At 41.6% G+C, this 21713-nt stretch overlaps 1 long non-coding RNA gene across 1 annotated transcript in view; it reads right to left on the bottom strand.

Annotated features, from left to right (window-relative positions):
* The window catches only part of LOC140688878 (uncharacterized), a 37062-nt gene extending 20042 nt beyond the window's left edge, over positions 1-17020 (bottom strand). Inside the window, exons 1-2 of the long non-coding RNA XR_012063723.1 lie at positions 16934-17020; positions 10693-10808 (exon numbers count right to left, since the gene is read on the bottom strand). This is a non-coding gene — a long non-coding RNA (uncharacterized lncRNA). The remainder of the gene's footprint in view (positions 1-10692; positions 10809-16933) is intronic.
* Between the last annotated feature and the right edge of the window lie 4693 nt (positions 17021-21713).

The raw sequence follows: 21713 nt of genomic DNA on the forward strand, positions 1-21713 counted from the left end.
GAGGAATAAGGCCAAACTATTATGGGCAATAGTCACAGTTTCCTCCCACTCCTCCCTCAGGAGATTGTCACATCCATCCACCTTGGATGTGCATTCTCCATATTGGCGATGTCTGCTCCATGTGCAGACACTTCTCATCCTGTGCATTAGGTAGAGTCTTAGGAGAGAGAACAATGGGAGTATCAAGATTAGGAAAAGCCAGGTAACCCCACTCCTGGGCATATATCCAGAAGGAACCCTACTTCAAAAAGACACCTGCACCCCAATGTTCATAGCAGCACTATTTACAGTAGCCAAGACATGGAAACAGCCTAAATGTTCATCAACAGATGACTGGATAAAAAAGTTGTGGTATATTTATACAATGGAATACTACTCAGCCATAAAAACGACAACATAATGCCATTTGCAGCAACATGGATGTCCCTGGAGAATGTCATTCTAAGTGAAGTAAGCCAGAAAGAGAAAGAAAAATAACATAGGAGATCACTCATATGTGGACTATCTATAAAGGAAAAAAAAAAGAAGACAATGAACTTAAATATAAAACAGAACAGACTCACAGACATAGAATACAAACTTGCGGTTGCCAGTAGGGAGGGGGGTGGGAAGGGACAAACTGGGAGTTCAAGATTGGTAGAAACTGACAGGTAAATATAGAATAGATAAACAAGTATATACTGTTTGGCACAGGGAAATATATACAAGATCTTCTGGTAGCTCATGGTGAAAAAGAATATGAATATATGTATATTCATGTATGACTGAGAAATTTTGCTGTACACCAGAAATTGACACAACATTGTAAACTGACTGTAACTCAATAAAATTAAAAAAAAACAAAACAGGGATTGTTTTCTCTGCGGACTGGGAATGGGAAGAAAATTAGAGTGTCTTGAATCATCCAAGTGGTGACAGCAACTAAAAAGGCCACCATCTCAAATCGCCTGGCAGATTCCAGGGAGAGAGGAAGCTTCTCGTCCGTTCTCCGTTCTGTGAGATTCTGGTCCAAGATGCTCACCAAACCTGTCCATTTTTTTCACATGGGATACTTGCTATTTGCAGGTATCTGATTGAATTTTCAGCAGCTGCTTAGCAGGTCATTTCATTTGTCAGGTAGACGAAGGTAATGAGAATTTATCAGCCCCCAGTGGAGATTCACAGCTGATCTGTCACCACACATTTCTATAAATATTGCTCTTATTTACCCAGGATGCATTTCAAATTAGCAGGCGATTATACACACATACTTTATGCAATATATATACCTACATATATGCGTATAAAAATGTTTGACACACACACATACAATACATACACAGACCAGGGTTTACAGCTCTGTTCCTCATTTTTCTGGCACATCAAGATGGACCAATGGTACAGTGAGGCCGGAAGTGCCTCATTTGACATCCTCAATGATAACTGCATTAATGCCCAGGCTTCGGAGATTGGTATGGAATCTGATCAGGACCCCTGGTGTGGGAGCTGAGCTCTATTGTTCTACAAGGAAGAAAGCGTCCTATAATTTCACTGAAAGCGGAAGGGCAGCAAAGTGATATTATTTAGAATCTGCTCAAAGTAATAGTCCCTGTGTCAGCTGCCTGGTGAGCCTTTCTGTCAGCCGTGGAAGGTTGCTTGGGACTGAGAAAAAAAAAAGTCTCTCTCCAAATGCAAGATAATTAAAGTATTTGAGTGAGTTAGGAACAGGGCGGGGGTCTCAGGAAGGCAAGCAAGAGGCTTTGCTTTCCAACAAAGGAAGCGATGTAGGAACTGGCAGCAGCAATAGCCGAGGTGGTTCAGTGTTCTGAGCGGTGGGCAGAGGGCATGGTTCCAGAATGTCTGAGCTGGGTGGCAAGGTGAGCTGTCGCTGGTGAAACATTTCCTCAAACCAAGGTCTTTTATAATTTATTTTTTATTGAAGTCTAGTTGATGTACAATATTATATGTTATAGGCGTACAAATAGTGATTCTCAGTTTTAAAGATTATACTCCATTTATAGTTATTATAAAATATTGGCTATGTTCCCTGCATGGTACAGTTTTTCCTGATAGCTTGTTTTATACGTAGTCGTTTGTGCCTCTTAATCTCCTACCCTTGTATTCCCCTCTCCCAACCCTGTCCCCACTGGTAGCCACTAGTTTGTCCTCTGTATCTATGAGTCTGCTTCTTTTTTGTTATATTCACTAGCTTGTATTTTTTTTTAATATCCAACGTTTTTATTTATTTATTTTTAACATTATTTTATTGAGTTATAGTCAGTTTACAATGTTGTGTCAAATTCCAGTGTAGAGCACAATTTTTCAGTTATACATGAACATATATATATATATATATATTCATTGTCACATTTTTTTTGCTGTGAACCACCACAAGATCCTGTATATATTTCCCTGTGCTACACAGTATAATCTTGTTTATCTATTCTGCATTTTGTAGTTTGTATTTTTTAGATTACAAAACATCCCATTAGGGATGTATGGGGGGAATAAAGCTTTTTCACCCACGATGTCTCCTCAAGTTCACTCTGTCCATCCTTCTTAACTCGATACACAAGAAAATGGTAATAAACCTACAAATAAGAGAATCCATGGAAATGAAAATGAAGATCTGTTAGCTTTATTGGATTTTTCTCTAACTCTGCCTCTCTGTGTTCAGAGACCCATCAGTAGCATCCTTTCTCCAGTGTCCACACCCGAATGTTCTGCTCCCACCTGTAGCCACTGCTTCTGGTTTAGAACTTTTTATTTCCAAATCCAGGCAGCCTCCTAGCCCTGATTAAAGTGTATGGATTTATATCACCCACCACGGCACTTCTGTCCTCTCCCACCACTGTTCTATAATTTGAAATGAAGCTGCTGAGGAAAGAGCACTGCGTTTGCAAATGGCAGGGAGATGGGTGACTTCCATTTCTGACCCTCATTACCCATTAATCTTAGACCTGGATATGCTACAGAATCAGACAGATCTGGTTCAAATCTGAGATCTTTTCCTTTGTTGTAGAATCTTGGGCAAATGACTTATCTCTCTAAACCTCACTTTCCTCATCTTCAAATGGAGATAATACTCATTGCACTAATTATACCATGGAACCAAGTAAAATCCCATACATGCGGTCTGTAGGAGAGCAGCTAGGATGCTCTAAGTGGCAACGTAGATAAATGACAGTTTTCATAAATTTTATGTTAAGCACCCGACCCAGAGCCCAACACCTCATGAACGCCCTGTCGGTTTTATTCCTTATTCTTTTCCTGAAATATGTCTTGAGTACTTTCTTGACATTCAGACAACAGCTTTAATTCTGGACACAGTGATGACTGCTTTACTGAGTTTCCATGGCCAACCCTGGACTAGGTCAGAATCTCAGGCCTCCATCCTGCCCAGTATTTTTCTAGCTCCGTTTCCCACAATGAACTAGTGACTTAGAGGCATACCTCACTGAATCTTAATATTTGAACCACAAGGAACCCTATAAGACTTTTTTCCATGCGTTAACTATCAGCTCTGTATATGCGTGTGTGTGTGTGTGTGTGTGTGGCTGACTGATGCTGAGAGGTCATGGGAGTTCTACATTAAAAAGAAAAATGAATCCTCCTCTTCAAACTGGTCCTATTACTTTCCTGGGGCTTTCATAACAAATTCAATGAGCCTGGTAACTCGAAACAACATAAATTTATTATTTTATTGTTCTAGAGGCCAGAAGTCTGAAATCAAGGTGTTGGCACGGACGTGCTCCCCCTGAAGGTTTTAGGGGAGGAGACTTCTTGTCTCTTTCAGCTTCTAGTTGCTCCCAGAAACCCTTAGCTTCCTTGGCATCTTCGCTCTAATCTCTGTCAATCACCCTGGTCACATTGCTTCTTCCTCTTCATGTGTCCCCGTGTCTTCTCTTCTGTATCTTCTAAGGGCACCTCTTATTGTATTTAAGGCACATCCCGCTAATCCAAGATAATCTCCCTCATCTCAAGATCCTTAACTTAATTACACAGACAAATACCCTTTTTCCAATTAAGGTCACATTCATAGGTTCTGGGATTTCGGAAAAGGACATATCATTTTGCAGGTCACTAATCTATTCACTATACTAGAGAAAGGAGGAAAAAAGTAGAAAAAATGGACATAGATCCCCCACATTGGAGATTTATACCTTGTCTAAAGGCTTAGCTCCTCCCCACCCCCGCAAAAAAACACACGGGCAGCTGGAATACACTTTCCCTTCTCAGCCCTCAGGTTTGACTCTGTGGAAGGATCAGACTGCAGAGGTGCCATTTAAAAAGCTGTATAAAATCACCTCCCAGGTGAAATAATCAAGGTATTAATTGACCTCTCTGTTGATTTGTTTCTTCTACGAATACTTCACACAAGGGCTTGTTTTTCTGGTTTAAGGCCGTCGATCCTAATTTGCCCACACTCTGATCACCTGAAATAATTTCTTTCCTTATTCCTCACCTATTTCCAGCATTTATGTTCGGTTATCACACCCCCCACCCACTGTCATCATTGCTCTAGGCTGGATGTATGAAGTTCTTTGAATAATCTTTCTCTGTAGGTCATATCCTCTAATCCTTTTATCATTTTTGGATCCTCTCCAACTTATCAATGTCTCCTTCTAAAACAAGCAGCCGAAATGCTACAAGAAGTGCTCGGCACCTTGTTTTTAAACAGAGAGAGAACGGATGTTCACAAAGAAGTCGGGGGATTTTCAGAAACACTGTCTGGAATTAAATCACACGTATTAAGTCAGCCTTTTCCCAGCGCGTTATGCACTCTTCCACTGCCTCAGTAACTGCATCAATGTCTTCCAACCGTCAGGGGAAATGGAGAAAACAGATGGTTCTGGGTGGATTAGTTACGTTTAAAAATAATAGTAGCCGCCATGTACGCCATACCCACCACGCGCTACGGCATGCACTTTGTGTGTGCTTGTTACCTTGCGGAATTCGGATCCCCTCAGTTGCACAGACGAGAAGGCAAAGGCTGAGAGGACACAGGAGCTTTGCGGCTGTCTGCGCAACTGCGGAATCGTGATGCTAGGGTTCAGTCCCTGGTTTGGTTGCGGAATCTGTGGTCCATGATACCGCACCTCAGTCAGACGCCGGGTCACGTGTTAAACCCTCAGTGAAACACTAAGCATACTACCTCATTTAAAGGCTAGTTTCCTGAATATTCAGTTTGATGGCTGGATTCAGCGATTTGATTTTCTCCAAAATGATTTGCTTGTCTGGATTTGGCCTTTGAATCAAGACTAACCTTTCTAAAGGGTCATTACCTTAAAAGGTCATTTAATCTATACCCATGCCTTGAGGGTGCCATTCAGGAAGGTAATTCTTCAATGTCAATAAAGAGTTCTCTTTGCAACTTTAACTCTGTTTCTTTTCAAAACTGTTCTGCAGAAGTTTGCAGTGGATCTACTTAAAACGGGTTTCAATCAAGTCAATATATACAACTCGATCATCTATTCTACTCAGTCCTGATCTGGGTTCTATAAGTTTTGCAAGGAAAAAAATTTATATATATATATATATATACACACACATACACACACACACACACACACACATATGTGTGTATATATATATATATAAAACTTTTGATAAAGAAATAGGTCTTACAGAAGATAAGGCTCAAGAAAATATAGATGGGAAATACTCAGATAGTCTATGATCCAGTTACTGCATAAACTGGGGATTTATAAACCTGTTTAATCAAAAATAGCTGAGAGGTTTAAAACCTGCATTCCAAGCTGATACCAGACCAACTGGATCATATTCTCAAAGGTTGAGGCCTGGGGCTTGGTGGTTAAACAACAACAACAAAAAAACAACAACTTCAAATAATTATTACTATCAATTATACTCGTGACCAGACTGTTGGCAGAATACACGAACGTTGGTATTAACAAGCATAATATCTTACTGCTATTTAGTGTTTTCCAGTTTTCAAAGTAATTTTCCATCAACCACTATTTCATTTGACCTTTGCAATCAACCAAACTGTTCTGTAGACCAACTGACAGAGTCAAGTAGCATATGATAACACTAAAGCTCACGGTACTGAACCATCAGTCAGTAGCCCCTACCCTCAGTCACCTGGGTAGTAACTGGTAGAGCTGGGCTGCAGGTAGCCCAGCTCTGAGTCCTTCCCAGGCAATGAAGCTGGCAGCCTTCGATGGGAAAAGATGTAAGCTAGGAAGGAAAAAAACCCTCCTTGGGAAGAAATAAAGAAAACTGAATTGGGCTCCAGCCCTGCTTCTCACTAGCTACGTGGTCTTTAACAATTCAACTTGTCTTTCCGGGCCTTGTACTGGGAAGAACATAAGCGCTGGACTCCCACCGCCTTTGGTCCCAATCTTGGTTCTGTCACAATAGCTCAGGTACCGTGGACAAGTTACTTCATCTCTCTGTGCCTTGTCATCCTCACCTGGAAAATGGGCTACTGTGAAGCTTAAATGTGTGGATATATGTAATCTACAATGTGTGCGTGCGTGCACACACGCACACACGTCGAGAGAGAGAACAGTACAACAGTTTCTATAAAGTCCTGAATGTCCCATTATTTCTCGTTTAGAGAAATTTCTCGTTTAGAGAAATTAATCAGGTAAGTGCAAAGTTTTGATTAGGCATAGATTTTTTTAACACTGACTCTTAGAAGAGAGTCTTACACAGTGAAATCACATATGATGAACAGTTTAGAAATGAGAAGCGCTGATACAATCATCATTTCCCTACTTTCAGGAAAAATACATTTAATGATAGTTGGCATTTAGAGGTTACGTAATGTGTGCCGGCCGCTGCGCTAAATGTCCGACATGCTTTATCTCCCTTAATCCGCAACACAATCCCATGACCTGTGAACACGCTTTCATCCTTATTTTACAGATAAGGAAGCTGAAAGGTAGGAAAGCTAAGTAAGTTGTCAGGGTGGGGAGTAGGATGGCGGGGACTAGCCCGCAGGTCACTGGTATCCAGAACGTGCTCTCTTTCATTCCCTCCCAACCCCCCCTCCACCCACACCCACCTGCAGTCTTCAGCACCATCTATTAGCTACACAAACTCTATCATCACATCAACCCCCTTCTCAGACCAGCCCTTCCTAGAACTGAGCCACGTGCCCCAAATTATTCCCCCTTCACAATGAAACTGTCATTTTCTGTTTTCAGCCAGGTAATGTATGCAGAGAAATCTGACTATGTAATTTCCAGCAAGGACGGCTTCACAGGAAGAAAGATAATCTTTACATTTCTGGGGGAATTTATTTTCTTAAAAGGGTTGGTTAACTGAACAACATCTTTACTCAGTGGTGTGTTAGGCTGTGAAAAGATGAAATAGAGGATGTGGCCTGGATTAGGGAGATACTGTGAGGGAAAGACCCTTGTGTAGCCCTTGACAGAGCCTGTGGGTGCAGGTTTAAAAGAGGCCACAGCCATATTCCAAGGATTCACGTATTTGAAAGTGAAAAACTGAATGTGCCCAAGTAAGACTGGTGTTTGGAGGACAAGACGCTCTTTCATCATTTTATTAAAGAAGCCACAAAGAGATGGCAGGAAGGGGGACCGCATGTCCTTTCTCCCGAGCTGCCTGCTCAGCCTCCTTCCCATTTTATTAAATCCAAGAAAGAAGCATTGTCCTTTGCTTGACAGCAAACGGCCATACAACATTGGCTTCATCTCCTCCGAAAGTCAGCACTAAGGTGTTCTCTATAGCATGGTATTTACAGACTAAAAAAGGGTGACATTTCCAGGATAAAGACAGCCAGCTCTGTGGTAGGATCAGCTGCCTGGAAACCCACTTCAGTTAGAAATGACTGTTTTTCCAGTTGCCCCATCACCTGTTTTTCTGTAGAAAAGGTTTTTTTCCTTTTTTGGAGAAATCTACAGATTCCCTTTAAAGTGCTCTGTCCCACAAGCACATAGCAAGCCTGGCAGGGAGCCTGAAGAGAAGGGGAGGGGTCTCTCCTATTCACAACATCCTGGAGGGGGTCCGGGGGAGGAGGCAGAACTCTGAGTCTCTTCATCTCTCTGCACACCGATGGGCTGTCACCCAGAAATGCCTTTGAGAGTCTCCTCTGTGAAGCCAAAGTTGGCTCTGACCTCAAGAAGTTGACACTTTGAAGTAAACACAAAGAAAGGTAACTAACAATTCCAGAGTCAGTTGGAGGGTGATACTGAATGTAGGTGGTAACATTACTACCCTGATCGTTCTACCCGCTAAACAGTGTATATACGTGTGAGTGTGTGCTGTGCGTATGTGAGTATGCATACAGTTTATACATGAATTTGCATTATACATACACATATGTGTGTGTATATATATAATCTCCTTTACGACAATACTGTTTCTATCAGCACCTGATGACATGAAGATTAGGGAGGGCTTTCCCAAGTACATTTACCTAGTAAGTGAGTCGTGGAGAAATCTCCAGACCCCACTTTGTCAGACTCCAGAGCACATGTTTTTAATACCTCCTAATAGCAGAGTGAATAAAACAAGTGTTTAAGGGAAAAAATAAAAACAAGAATCACTAGAGGCTGCAATCATCTATGGAAATCAAGAAGCGAGACTGGACAGGTCCTTGACAAATGGGCAGGGTCAAGATCAAAGGGCAGCAGAAAGCCAGGCATGGGATGGATTAAATAGTGTGAACAACTGTGCCCAGATGACAATGCGGGTGGGGGCACGATGGGAAGATTTTGATTAGAAGGTGATCTTAGGGTTTAGATCTCATCCTGGGGGCACTGGAAAGTCACAGAATATACTCAAGTAAGACACATGACACAATATCCTTTCCTAATAAGAAACTGTCTCCTGAAGGCTTCTTTTAAATGTGGTCATCTATTGCAGTTGCGTTACAAATGAACGCATGGTGCAAGAGTCCTTATATTTTAGAGACATAGATTGAAATATTTAAGGATGAAATAGGAGGATGTTTAGCGTTTGCTTTAAAAAACAAATCCACTGTGTGCATTGGGGGAAGAGGGGTAGGAGTGAAAACCAACCTGGCTTCATGTTGGAAGCATCTAAAACTGGTCTGCAGGTTCATGGAGTTTCGTGATACTGTTCCGCTTGCACATGTCTTAAGATTTTTCCATAATAGTAAATTAAATAAGAATCATTAGCAACTTAAGTGCTGCTTTAAATGGCGAGTATAAAATAAAACAGAAGATAATAAAGCTACCTGTGAATTTTTGATACTGTGAAATAAAACATCAATGAATTTTCCAAAAAAAAAAAAAGTGAGCTTGGTTTCAGGAACAGCTCTAAAGTCACTTCCCATTATATTATTAACTTAGAAAAGTACGTCTGGTAATAGCGATGCCTTACACGCATATAATCCTTTGCTTCAAAGTATTTCACAATCATCATTTTGTATGCTGTTCATAGGAATCCTGAGAGTAACTGGGCTCCCAGCGTGAAACGTGTCCTACTTGGCATCGAGTGAGAGGATTCTGGTGGGGACTTTTAAATATCTTGCTTTGACCTCTGAAGTTCCCACGGAAGTTGAAAATTTAGCAGAGACAGAAAGCAACGACAAAAGAATGGTGATTGTCATTGTGTTGAAGGAGGTGCAAAGACCCAAACGCATCAACAAAAGTCTGAAAATAAGAATCCCAGCCTCTACTTTGTCCACAGAAGGCCCTCAATGAACGCGCTCTGACAAGCGAGTGACCCATTTTCTTAACCTTGTACAGTTAAAATCGCCAACTACACGAGTCCCATATTCAAGCCTGCTGAGATGGTTTCACATGCCTGTAATAAACACATTCTAAGCGCCTACAAGGGGTCAGTTTTAGTCTCTTCCTGATAGTTTCAAAAAGTTTACCTTATCTTTTGTTTTTGCCTTGCCTTGTGCATTCGGACTCGTATGAGAAAGAAGACAAAGACTAGAATGAATGATGAGCCCACCCAGCTTGGTAGGTCTAGAAAGAGTCTGAGGATTATGGAGCCGAAAACACCTTTTGTTTTACACACGTTTTTTTCAGTACATCCTTCCTTCTCTTTTCTGTTTCCAAACCCATTTTCCCCAGGTACTGAGAGCTAACAAGAGGTAGTAGAATTTATTGAAAAGAACAAGAATTTGAATTCCTTAAACCATACTGATGCCAACAATTTTGTTCTTGGGCAAGTGTCTCTGGGTTTTATACTCTTCATTTTACGTTGTGTTAAAACCTTGGTCATTTAATATGAGATTAGTTGCTACATCTAGTCTTAAATGCCATATGTGAACACCTCCGAGTTTGTGAGGCTGGTCTAGGTCTAAAGAGTTATTTTCAAGACCCAAACAAATGAAGCTCAAATGGTAGAATTCAACCACTATGTTTGATAGTGGAGGCGGAGGTAGGGTACCAGGTGCCCTTGTGTGCAGAGTCCCATATGTCACGATGTGTTATGCCCTGTTCCAGATCTGATAGGCCAGAAAGGTATCTGTGACATAAGAAGTCAAAATTAAAACGCAGCTCACTCATTAAGCTGTCCTGATGGCAAACTTGCTGGCCTCTTTCCATGCATTGCCAAGCATTATTTTGGTGTTTTAGAGGTTTGGTCAGTAGGCCATTAAATGCTTTGAGCTCCATTTTCCTTCTCTATAAAAACAGTATGACACTGATGACTAGTGGGCTGTTATATTTATGTCAGCATGAATAATGTAGTAAAAGTGATAACAATCATATAATGGTCATATTTTATATGATCGTTACTTACCATGGTGTAATTAATGTATCCTATCTTCATTATTTAATATGGGCCTCCTGCCCTGTTTCATGTAGACAGCTGTTTACGTGGGGACCCAGATGCTAACAGTGTCTTGTCTGCCATAGCTGAAGAGAGAGGTGGGAAAGGAAGCCATTCAGCAAATGTATTCCTGATGCCTTCTCTTCCCCCCACAGCCGGTTTCTAGGATGCTGTGCTTTGGAATAACATTGGCTACAGATTCTACAACAGATTCTGCAAAAATGTGATGGCCAGCCCTTGACGAATGTGTGTATGCCGGGGACATCACCACATTACTCGTGGAGTGTGTACTGAGATTCTTATCTTACAAGAAATGTCTTCAGGCTTGGGAAGTGACTTGCCCCAAGACTCAAAACCAGGAAGGGGCAAAACCAATACTGGCTCCAGTTCATTCCATGGGTGAGCCCTTCTGACACTCCACCATTTCCCTTGCTTGCAACAGTGCCTTGGTAGGAAGCCAGGAGAGAGCAACTGGTTTTGTAACTAAATCAGGTAAATAGCATGGATCATCATTACACTTGGAGCCTTGAATTAATTTACACTTTGTTGAGCAAAATTGAAAGTCAGGTGATAAAAAAACATGAGACGGAAACATTGAGAAAGTCGCTCAACATAGGAGGTGGCTACCTGGGACGGCTGCATCCCAGCACGCGTGGGGATGCTCAGAGCAGCCTTGGATTCCCACCTCTGCATCGAGCTCCGTATCTGGTGGTGGACACTCCCCACCTCATCATCACTGCTGACAAGGGGCTCACTGCTCCTTTGAAAACGGTGAGTTGTGGCATTGATGGACCCCGCCCTACCCTGACCCCACCCTGCTTTCCCCGTCCCCCTCACTGCAGGCATATTGGTGTGAGGAGGCTGACCGGCCAATATAATGGGCCTGCTGAGACTGTGATGCAGGAAAAAAACCGGGGCTGTTTGTGTTAGAACTTCCTTTCCTTTTCCATTTTTGATTAAGCTCTGGCTTTGAGCATCAAAAAGGATGTCGTTTCCCTGGCAGCAGATCTGTCGAGCAGTTGCTAATGAGGCCACCACAGCGAGCGTTCTTTCTGGAGAGACGTGTGGGAACAAGCAAGTCTTGCACTGCTCCTCAAGTGCGCGCTTTGCCCAAATCTGTCCGCTTAGTTCTCCAGTTTAGAGATTTATAGAATCATAAGGCTCCACCAGCAAGCCTTAGCTATTAAGCATCCTGGGGGGAGATCTTAGCTGGTGGAGAGAAGGTATTGAGTCTGATGGGCCCAGGGGCCCAGAGAGACCCACTGAGGCCGTGTCAAGATCAGGGGGACACCTCAAATGCAAGGGGACTTGCTAAACACCAGTATTCTTTGGACCTTCACCCACACTCAGACTTCTACCCTCCGTATAAGGGTCTGTGTGTGTGCATGTGTGTGCGTGTGCATGTGTGAGTGCATGTGTGGATGGCAGGAATAGGGCAATGGACAGGTCGATAATGATGGCAGAAGAGACGAAGCCCATCATTTGGAATGTCTGTTCCTTTAGGTGAATGACAAGTTGTTGGGGAGGGGGTGGCAGTTAGAGGTGTTTCTTAGTTGTATCAAAAACAAACTAGCTTCTATAATTTAAGACATATATTCATACTGGCTAGCTCAGAGAGTCTCCAGGGTATGCAACCCAGAAGCATACACAAAGCCATACCACAGAACTGGCCCCATGGAGACGACCTGGTACCTCTGCCAGGCAAAAATACCATGGAAGCCAGGTCTGGATGCTCCTGTTAGAACCTTTAGGAAGTGGTAGGGACTCCAGGTGGGGTCCAGTTCTTTAAATTACCATCCTCCAATTCACAGTCCATCCCTTGAGACTGACTGACAGACAGGAGGGGGCCCTAGCTGCAAAGGAGGCTGGAGTATTGGGTACCTGCCTCCTACCAAGCGTGAAAAGGTAGGGAGCACAGCACCATGGCTTGAAAAGTGTGCTCAGTCGCTGGAAGACCTCAAAACTGACAAATACCTGTGTGAATCGGAATCTGCGCAGGAGAAATTGCAAGCAGGAATGGGATTAAAAGGAACTACGAGACAAGTAAGCCCTTGAGGATGGAAATAAACTGACAGAAAACTAGAAGGGTACCAGGGACTATGATTAGAAGTCAAGCAAGACAGTTGGATGATCTATTCTGGGAATCAAGGATGCTGCTAGGTGGTGTTAAAACAAGTACTGAGAGATGCTGGGAGACACACTAGGAGCAGCTAGCTAATTAAGGTCCTACTCTATCGGATCCCTAGGCCAGGCCCTTCTTGATTTAGGGGCAAGGTGGATCTGCGTATTTTCAGTCTTTCTTTGGTTTTGTGACGTTTTTGTCTGGTCTTCATAGGGGCCAAAAGAAACGAACAGATCTTAACGTTCATTTATTCAACAAAATAATCGTGCACATGCAAAGTGCCAGGCACATGGTCTAGGCACTAGAGGTAATGGAGAGGGGTGAAACGCCATCCCTATCTTCAGTGTGTCTGCAGTCTACGGAGAACAGATGCAAAACAGTGGGGCAGGTCAAGATGGGGCGGAAGCAACAACTGCTATTCTTTTGTCTGATCTTTTCTTCCATCATAGGTTTTATCCCAACTGGAACTTACACATTCGTTTGATTATGTATTTGTATAAAGATCTCTGTCCCGCTGGAATGTACTGGAAACGAGGGCAAAGATTTCTGCTCACCACTCGGTATTCTTTGTCTAGTATAAAGTAGATGCTAATAAGTTTGTGCTGATAGAGTGAATTAGTGGATGGCGATGAACTGTGAATTGCGCCTTCCCGGTTGAGTGTTACTAGGTGGACGTTAGATGATGGAGAGGTGGAGGGAATCCTAGAAAGAAGGCCAGTGTTGCTTAGGGCACAGAAGTAAAAGGCCTCGGTAAGGCCAGAATCTATAAATCACTTGGTGCTGTCGAAATATAAATACTTAAGCCAATTAAGATGGCTATGAGGTTGGAAGCCAACAGAGGTCAGATATGAAAGGCCTTTACATTAGTTTCCTAATTCTGTGTATTCTGTCTGGATTTTCTCATAGCTTCCATGGATCAAGAATCCAGGCATGGCATGGTTGGTCCCTCTACTCACGGTCTCACAAGGCTGCAATCAAGAGGGTGAGTCTGGGGTCCCATCTGAGACTTGGAATCTTCTTCCAAGCATGTGTGTTTGTTGGAAAACTTCATTTCCTGCCAGCTATAAAACTCATGATGGCTTGCTTCTTCGAGGCCAGAGGGAGAGTCTCTCTCATCAGGAAGGACCAATCTGTCTTTTAGAGACTCTTCAACTGATTAAGTCAGGCTCACCCTCATGAAATTTCCCATTGATATGAAGTGTAAGTTAATCATGAGAGTGACATCTGCCACATTCATAGGTGCCAGACACATTTGGGGAGGGAAGGGGATCAGGCAGGCCAGGGCACAGAAGTTTGAGGTCTATCTTAGAATTCTGCCTACCACAACACTGAACATTGTACAAAGGGGCTTGTCATCTCTCCCAAGTCATGGGGAGTCACCAAAAGGTTATGAGAAGAGGGATGATGAGAGCATACTGTTTCTCTGTGAATCAGGGGCATGGATGATGGATTTTAGAGGGCCTGTATTTGGTGGACAAGATACTAGACTGTGGCAGAGATCTAAGTGTAAGATGATGGGGCAGTGGGAGTGAATGCTGCCACTGTCTACCCGCCACTCAGACCAGAAGCGTAGACCTCATTCCTGATTTCTCTACTTGTCTTACTATCCACATTCCAGCCATCAGCAAGCCGTATCAACTATAAGTCTCACATATGGAAAGAATGTATAACTCTCTCCATGGCTATCCCTTAGCCAAAGCTGCCATCATCTCTACCATTCACATTCATTCTTCATATCTTTTAAAATATAGTTTAGATTTATGTTACTGTCCTTCCCATGGGTTCCCATTGCACTGAAGTGAATTAAAACTCTTTACCATATCTCACTGGGTCCTTTCCTCTGCTTATCTTTCAGACACAATGTTAGGCTCTGAAACCACTATGCTCCAGCTAAAGGCCCTTTGCTGTGTGCTAAATGGGTCGACAGTCCATCACCCCAGGGCCTTTGCTGCTGTGGTTCCTCCAGCTTGCACTGCTCCGCCTCCAGACATTTGTAGCTGGCTCCCTCACATCATCCAGGGCTCAGCTACAATGTCACTCTGATAAAGAGGACAAGCAAGTTGGTTTTAATCATAATACCTTATTTTATCATCATCATAAGGTATACACATACGGAATTAACTTCCTTTGTTTATGATTTGCTTCTCCCACTAAAAAGAAGTTCCAAGAGAGCATCTCCCTTTTCACTCATTGTCTCTAATATGTACACCTAAGGCTGATACATATCAGATTGTTTAATAGGTATCTACTGAACAAGTATAGCATTGGAAGAAATCTTTAAATTATTTCCCCTTGAGGATTAACTGAATGCAACTGACAATGGAAATAAAACATGAAAAGTTCCTGGCTTCTTTAAATTTGGGTCACTGAAATTAAAAAAATAGAGAGAAAAGAACAGGATTTGGACAGAAGATAAAGGGTATAAGTGCAAACAGACAATTAATGAGACCTATAAGAAAACCTTGTAAAGAGCTTTATGGAGTTTTCAGAAGGAAACTGATCAGGGATGCAGTGACTTACAATGCAGTGATCAGACTATGACACAGCCATTCTATTCAATATGAAGAACTTGCTGGTGACTTTGGGGGAGACATGCCTTTGTTATCTACAGAATCAAGCTGAAGGCTGGGCAAACTTCAAGTATCCCAAATACGAGTCATTTAATTAAGTAATCACTTGGTTTGAATACTCTGCGAGACCCAAGAGGTGTAGGATTTAGAGAGACACACCTCTGCCTGTAAGAACAAATGCCTTTAAACCATTCTCCTTGGTTTAACAAAGGAGTGAGTCTAACTATTCAAGGATTATGGAGTGATTTCTGTTCTTGCTGAGGGTGGGTAGATCTTTTATCTGAGATTTTCATGCCCAGCATGTTTTCCTCCAAATGTTTTTCTTGCCTTTCTGAAAGGCCATGTTTATTTAAAGGAAAATCTAATCTGTCTGTGCCTGATGCTTTTCCATTTAGCTCAGCCAAATGTTTTTTTCCTAAGAATTGCGTGCTGATCGAGTGGTGCCGTTGCTTGTCAGATGTGAAAGTCACACTTACATGGTGAAAAATCTCCTGACCCTTCCAAAAAGCATGAATTCAGTTTGAGAGGGGCCACCCCAGGGAGTCTGTCCCGGGTTACGGGCTTAGGAGTTGTGAAATGGTGTCGCGTGCCCTCTCACTAGAGGCCAGCACTGAAAAGGAGCGAGCGCTGGAGAATGCTCACCCCTATGGCAGGGCTCTGTTTTATTCCCCAGTCCACCATTCATTCAGCAAGTTAATGTGTTTCAACTTTTCTTCCTGGGTGAGTACCACTGATCGACTGACTGCCTGGGGTGTTGAGACACAAAGTGTTCCTCAACGAGGAACAGAAAATATTGGTGGAGTGTTTGGGTCAGATCACAGGGTCCGTCTCCCCACTTGAATTCACACCCAGCCCACCAAGGAGAATCCTGGGCTGGGGAGGATGCAGCTGCCCAAGCCTGGTTTAAACAGAAGAGAGGAATGTGGATGTGGATGGAGTCTTGTTGTTGTGTGTAGATTTGTTTTTGCTTTCCATCTTGACTCCTCACTAAGAAACACTGCATTCGGGGGACAGTGACTAACTCCTTCGCTGGCCTCCCCTGAACACCAGCAGAGGGTGGAGGATGCTGACGCCCTGCTCCCCGGGTCACAGGGGCCTTCCGGGCTGCAGCGATGGTGGCTCTCCCTCCAATGCAGTCTTCCTATGACACTCACCTCTGCGCCCTGGATACCCGGCAGTTCCCCAGTCTATTCGCTTCGTTCTCTGCCTCCCAGTATCAGAAAGAAATGCCATACATTATGGCATCATGCCCGTTTTCTTGCTCTCTTTTCTTGCCTAGCCTCCAGGGTTGCCTGTCTCCATGCCCACCAAACAGAGTAAACCACTCTGATTGTTGAGCAATCCGGGTCTCACCTGCGCCCTTGACAGCTGTTACTTTTTAGGAATAAAACTAAAATCTGTATCAGAGGTTTATGTCTTGGATTACATGAGAAAAACAAAAACACTTAGCACAGTCATTCTACTGAAAGGATTCGGTGAATGATGACTTTTAGAGTAATGATGTCCTATGGTCATTTACTTCCATTTTCCATTCATCTTCTTCCTCACCTCATTTTACTTTCCATCCAATGATATAAATTAGCTGCATCTGCATGGGATGATTGGGAGATAGAGTTCTCATTGTCTACAATTCCAAAAGAACAAAGGGGCACCTAGCGCTGTAGCCATGGTGATACTGGCATAAAATTCATGCCTATAGTATCCCCTGGGCTAATTTACCTCACCTTGTCTGATTTTTAATGTAAGATTCATTGAACTGTAAGGGTCTCCCACTTTTTGCAGGAAATGTTTGCCTATAAATTTACATTTCTCCCCCTAGAATCCATCAGGTATCAGCATTTTAATATTTCATGTACTGCAACCATACCTTCAGGACACGCGATTTGTTTACATAGCAAATGAGCTATTGGGAATTCCTTTCAGGAGAAGTTTTCATTCTTTGAATAATTCTAATGATGGCTGAGTTTCTAGAAAAATCTTCATGAGGTTTTGTATTATTCATGGAAGAAACTATACCTCCCAGTTTATTGAACGACCAGATCCCTTTCCAAGTAAACTCACAGTAAGATGTCTTGAGACATTGGTATAAAAAATATGGCCACAATATGGTCTTCTGCAAACAAGCTAGATATTTTTTATACTAAGTATGCACATCCAGTTTTTAGTATTATAAGGGCAGATATCTAACAGATAAAATTAAAGAAAGAACAACACCATCACTGGTTTGTTGTGTCTTCTGACGAGTAGGTACATTCATGGGTTGTGCTCTGCATATAGTTGGACCATGGGGGAATTAAAGAGCTGTACCCATCCTCGCATTTCCTAACGCCCTCACCACCCTGCACTGTACACAACTGGAGAGATGGGCTGAGGTCTACTCTCGTGTTCCTCCAAGTGCTCAACCCACTGACTCTTACCATACTGGCATCAAAAGAGTTTAATACATTGATTGTTCAATAAGTGCATAAGAGTTTTTCCTTTTTCTTTTTCTTAAAGATTAAAAGAAACAACAGGAAGCAAGTGGAGAGAAGAAAAGTGAAGGAGCATAGGAAAAAAAATGTATCACTTAGTGTGGGAGTATCTGCCCTTCCTCTCACGTCTGCTAGAAAGGAGTAAGCTAGGAAAATGATTACCATGATCACAATCATCTTGATGTCGGATTAAAAACTTAAATGTCTAGCTTATCTGCAGAGTGGGGAGTTTGTTTTCCTATTTTTAACCTGCGCCCTGCTTAGCCACCTTCTATCCTTATGCTTGGGTTTCAGAGAAATGCCATGATGCCCTCTCATTATTTCTGTTTGGATTCAGGCTCCCATAGGATTTCCTCTCACAGCGACCTGGAGGGTACACAAAAGCAGCCTCAAAGACCCAGCTATGCCTTTATCCAAAGTGTGACTTCAGCCCTACCTAGGGGAGCCTCTACGCTTTTTGAGGCTAATTTGCGGCTCCCAGCGTATCAGAGTAAAGCCATCTTCCAAAATGAAGGCACGTCCAGACCCACATTTCTACCCAAAATGCCACACGGAGAAATGAGGGTCTTGCTCCCACTTCTGAGACTGCTGCCAAGTATGTCTCATAAACACCACCTCAAGAGGATGTCAGAAATCTGAACTGATTTTCAATCTTTTCAACAAGGGTTGTTCTTTAAAAGTGACTCCATTGTAGTCACTAGAGGTTCCATAGGGCCCTTCCCTAATGAGGTTCAAGTTAAGAGAAAGAGATGAGATTTTTGCATGGAGATAACATTCTTATTCCTCAAGTATCTGCAAAAAAAAAAAATCAAGAAAATAAAGAATAAGCTGGAATATTTTTTAAGAGATACATGTCAAAAATCCAATGCTTTAAAACGTATTCTATTAATTTTTATGTGGGTCACATTCATACAATAACTCATAGTTTACATTTTCCACCATTATACAAATATTGAATTTCACAAAACGTTTACACTTGCCACATGATGAACAAAATATTTTCAATTATATTTCCTATTGTACTCTATTTATTTAAATAACAAAAGTGAATCCTTACCACTGAATTGATTTTCCAACCCATTAATGGATCCTGACCCACAGCTGCAAATCCCTGTCTCAAAAACTGACACTCTATGAATTTATATTTTACAAACAATTCTTAGTAATGTTGGTGGTTAATCCCAGCACACGGAAACTAAAAACAGCCAATTGCACAGTTAAGCAAGATTGGTAGAAGTAAGAATGAAAGCAAAGACATAAACTCTTCCAGCAAGGCACTGAAGGACCTGAAGCAAGTCCCGAAGTAAGCAAATGGGGACCACTTAGTGCTGGAGCAAATAACTGCTCGTACATCAGTATCCCGACGGGGCAGCTGCATTATAGCTCCCGTCAACAAGGACATTGATAACGTTGACCTCAAGTCACCAAGAAAACTTTAATTGACGCTCCTCATAACATACTTAAAGCAATTTAACCAATTATTGAGCAACTCCTTCACTAAAAGCATTGCATTTAAATAGCCTACAGACCATTTTGGAGTTATTTTTGAACAAAAATATTTATTCCTACCATAAAAGGAAGAGAATTTTGCAGGTTTTAAAACATATCTCCAGCGTGGAAGGCTTCCAACTTGCAAGGATTTCCCCCTCCGTACACCACCCCGGTAACAGAGCCTCCCAGCACATCAAGTGGTTTAACAGTCTAAAAAAATGGACCTGTGGGAAATACTACTTGTATTATATTTCATATCACTCCCAAGTGGCAGAAACAAGTCTATCCTTCTGCTACAGAGGCTAATCCTGAATCCATACCTCCTAATTCTCTAAGTGACCCCTCCTGTCATAGTTGGGTATCTCTCAACTCTACCCCACCCTCTCCTCTCTGGACCACTCCCGACACACTCCCTCATCTCAGCACAGGCACCAAGATCTCTGTCCAGCCATCTCAGCATTTTGTGAAATGCTCTGGCTTTTTCTCTGACAATTCAGTCTTCAACTCCTTGTATTCCCTTACAGGATTTCTTCCACTTTTTCTTCTACCCAAGTTTAGGTGCTTTCTTATCTCATAATGTACATTCCATCTTTATTTTCCAATTTTAGATTATAGAGTCTTATTGATTCTGTACCAAGTAGCCAGAGAGAGAAAGGAGTGAAAAGGCAGGGGATGGACACAGGCTAAGCTTTCCTTTTGACAGAGGACACTGGAGTTCCTTGAAATCTATGAACCACTTAAAAGTTATCTTCAGCTATCTGGAATAGCAACTTGTGCAGTATAGTTTCTTCCTAAATGATGGTGTAAAAGTACTTCACTTGTTTTTATGCCACAATTTTTTCAAGCTGGCTTGCTGATAGAATTTTAGGACATCTGGTAGAACACATGATTGTCCCCACAACTTGAGAGAATGTCTCATCTAGGTATGACTGAAGACAATGGGTTTCACAAAGACTCTCTAAGCTCCAGAGTGCTTAGAGTCTTTGCGCTTAAAGGAAATGCTATGACTTAGAAAATGAATATTTGCTCAAACAAAATCCCATTATTTTGTGGAAAATGTTGCCCTATCAAAATCCCAATAAGTTATTTTGTGGATATTGACAACTGATTCTAAAGTTAATATGGAAAGGCAAAATATCCATAAGAGTCACCACAATACTGATGAAGGAGAACAAAGTCAGAGGCCTAACACCACCATATAAGTCAAGATTTACTATAAGCTACCGTAATCAAGGCAGTGTGGTACTTATGAAGGAACAGAAAAACTGATCAGTGAACCAGATTAAAGAGCCCACAAACAGATATCCACACCAATTCAGTCAACTGATCTTTGACAGAGGAGTAACGATAATTGGACAGAGAAAGGGTAGTCTTTTCAAACATACACACTTGATGCTGGAACAACTGGACATCCACATGCAAAAATATGAATAAATAAAAGAATCTAGGCACAGACCTTTCACAAAACTTAACTTAAAATGGATCATAGACCTAAAACATAAAACACAAAGCTACAAAACTTCTAGAAGATACCTCAGGAGTAAACCTAGAGAACCTTGGCTATGACAATGACTTTTTAGACACAACACCAAAGTCACTACTTGAGTTGTATGTCACAAGTTCGATATAAATTACTTTATCTTTCAATTTTGATATATTTATGTCTTCTAACCATAGGTTATTTAGAGGTGTATTTTTTATTTTCAAACAAAAGAGTTTTCAGGTTAGCTTTCCAGTTATTACAGATTAATTTTAATTATAGTCAATGGTCACGGTCATGTTCAGTCTTTTGAAATTTGTTGAGAATTGCTTAATGTCCCACTGTGTGGTCAGTTCTGGTAAAGGCTTCATGAAAACTTGAAAATAATTTGTTATGCTGTTATTAGGGTAAGGGTTCCACTGAATCATGTTTGGCCACTGAGTCAAGTTCATAGAAAATGTCATTCAAGTTTTTTCTATCATTTATATTGGATTTTTTTGGCCCACAAGTTCTATCAAGTATTGAGAGAAGTTTGTAATCTAAAATATATTTGTAGATATGCCTGTGTCTCTAAGTTTGTCAATTTGCTTTATATGTTTTTTGTCAATGTTATTAGGTACATATCCTTTTAATGTTGTCATATTTTTCTGGTGAGTCAACTCATACCATTATGAAATAATCCTTTCACTGTTAGTAATGCTTTTTTTTTGCCTTAAAGCTTCTTTGATTGATACAATATTGTTATTTTATATATATTTGATACATATAAAATATATTCCATTATATTATTTCTATTTATATATAATATAGTGCATAATATATTTATTATGTTATATATTATTCTTACAGGTCGGATT

The sequence above is a fragment of the Vicugna pacos genome, chromosome 24 (assembly GCF_048564905.1).
Source record: "Vicugna pacos chromosome 24, VicPac4, whole genome shotgun sequence".
NCBI classification, from domain to species: domain Eukaryota; kingdom Metazoa; phylum Chordata; class Mammalia; order Artiodactyla; family Camelidae; genus Vicugna; species Vicugna pacos.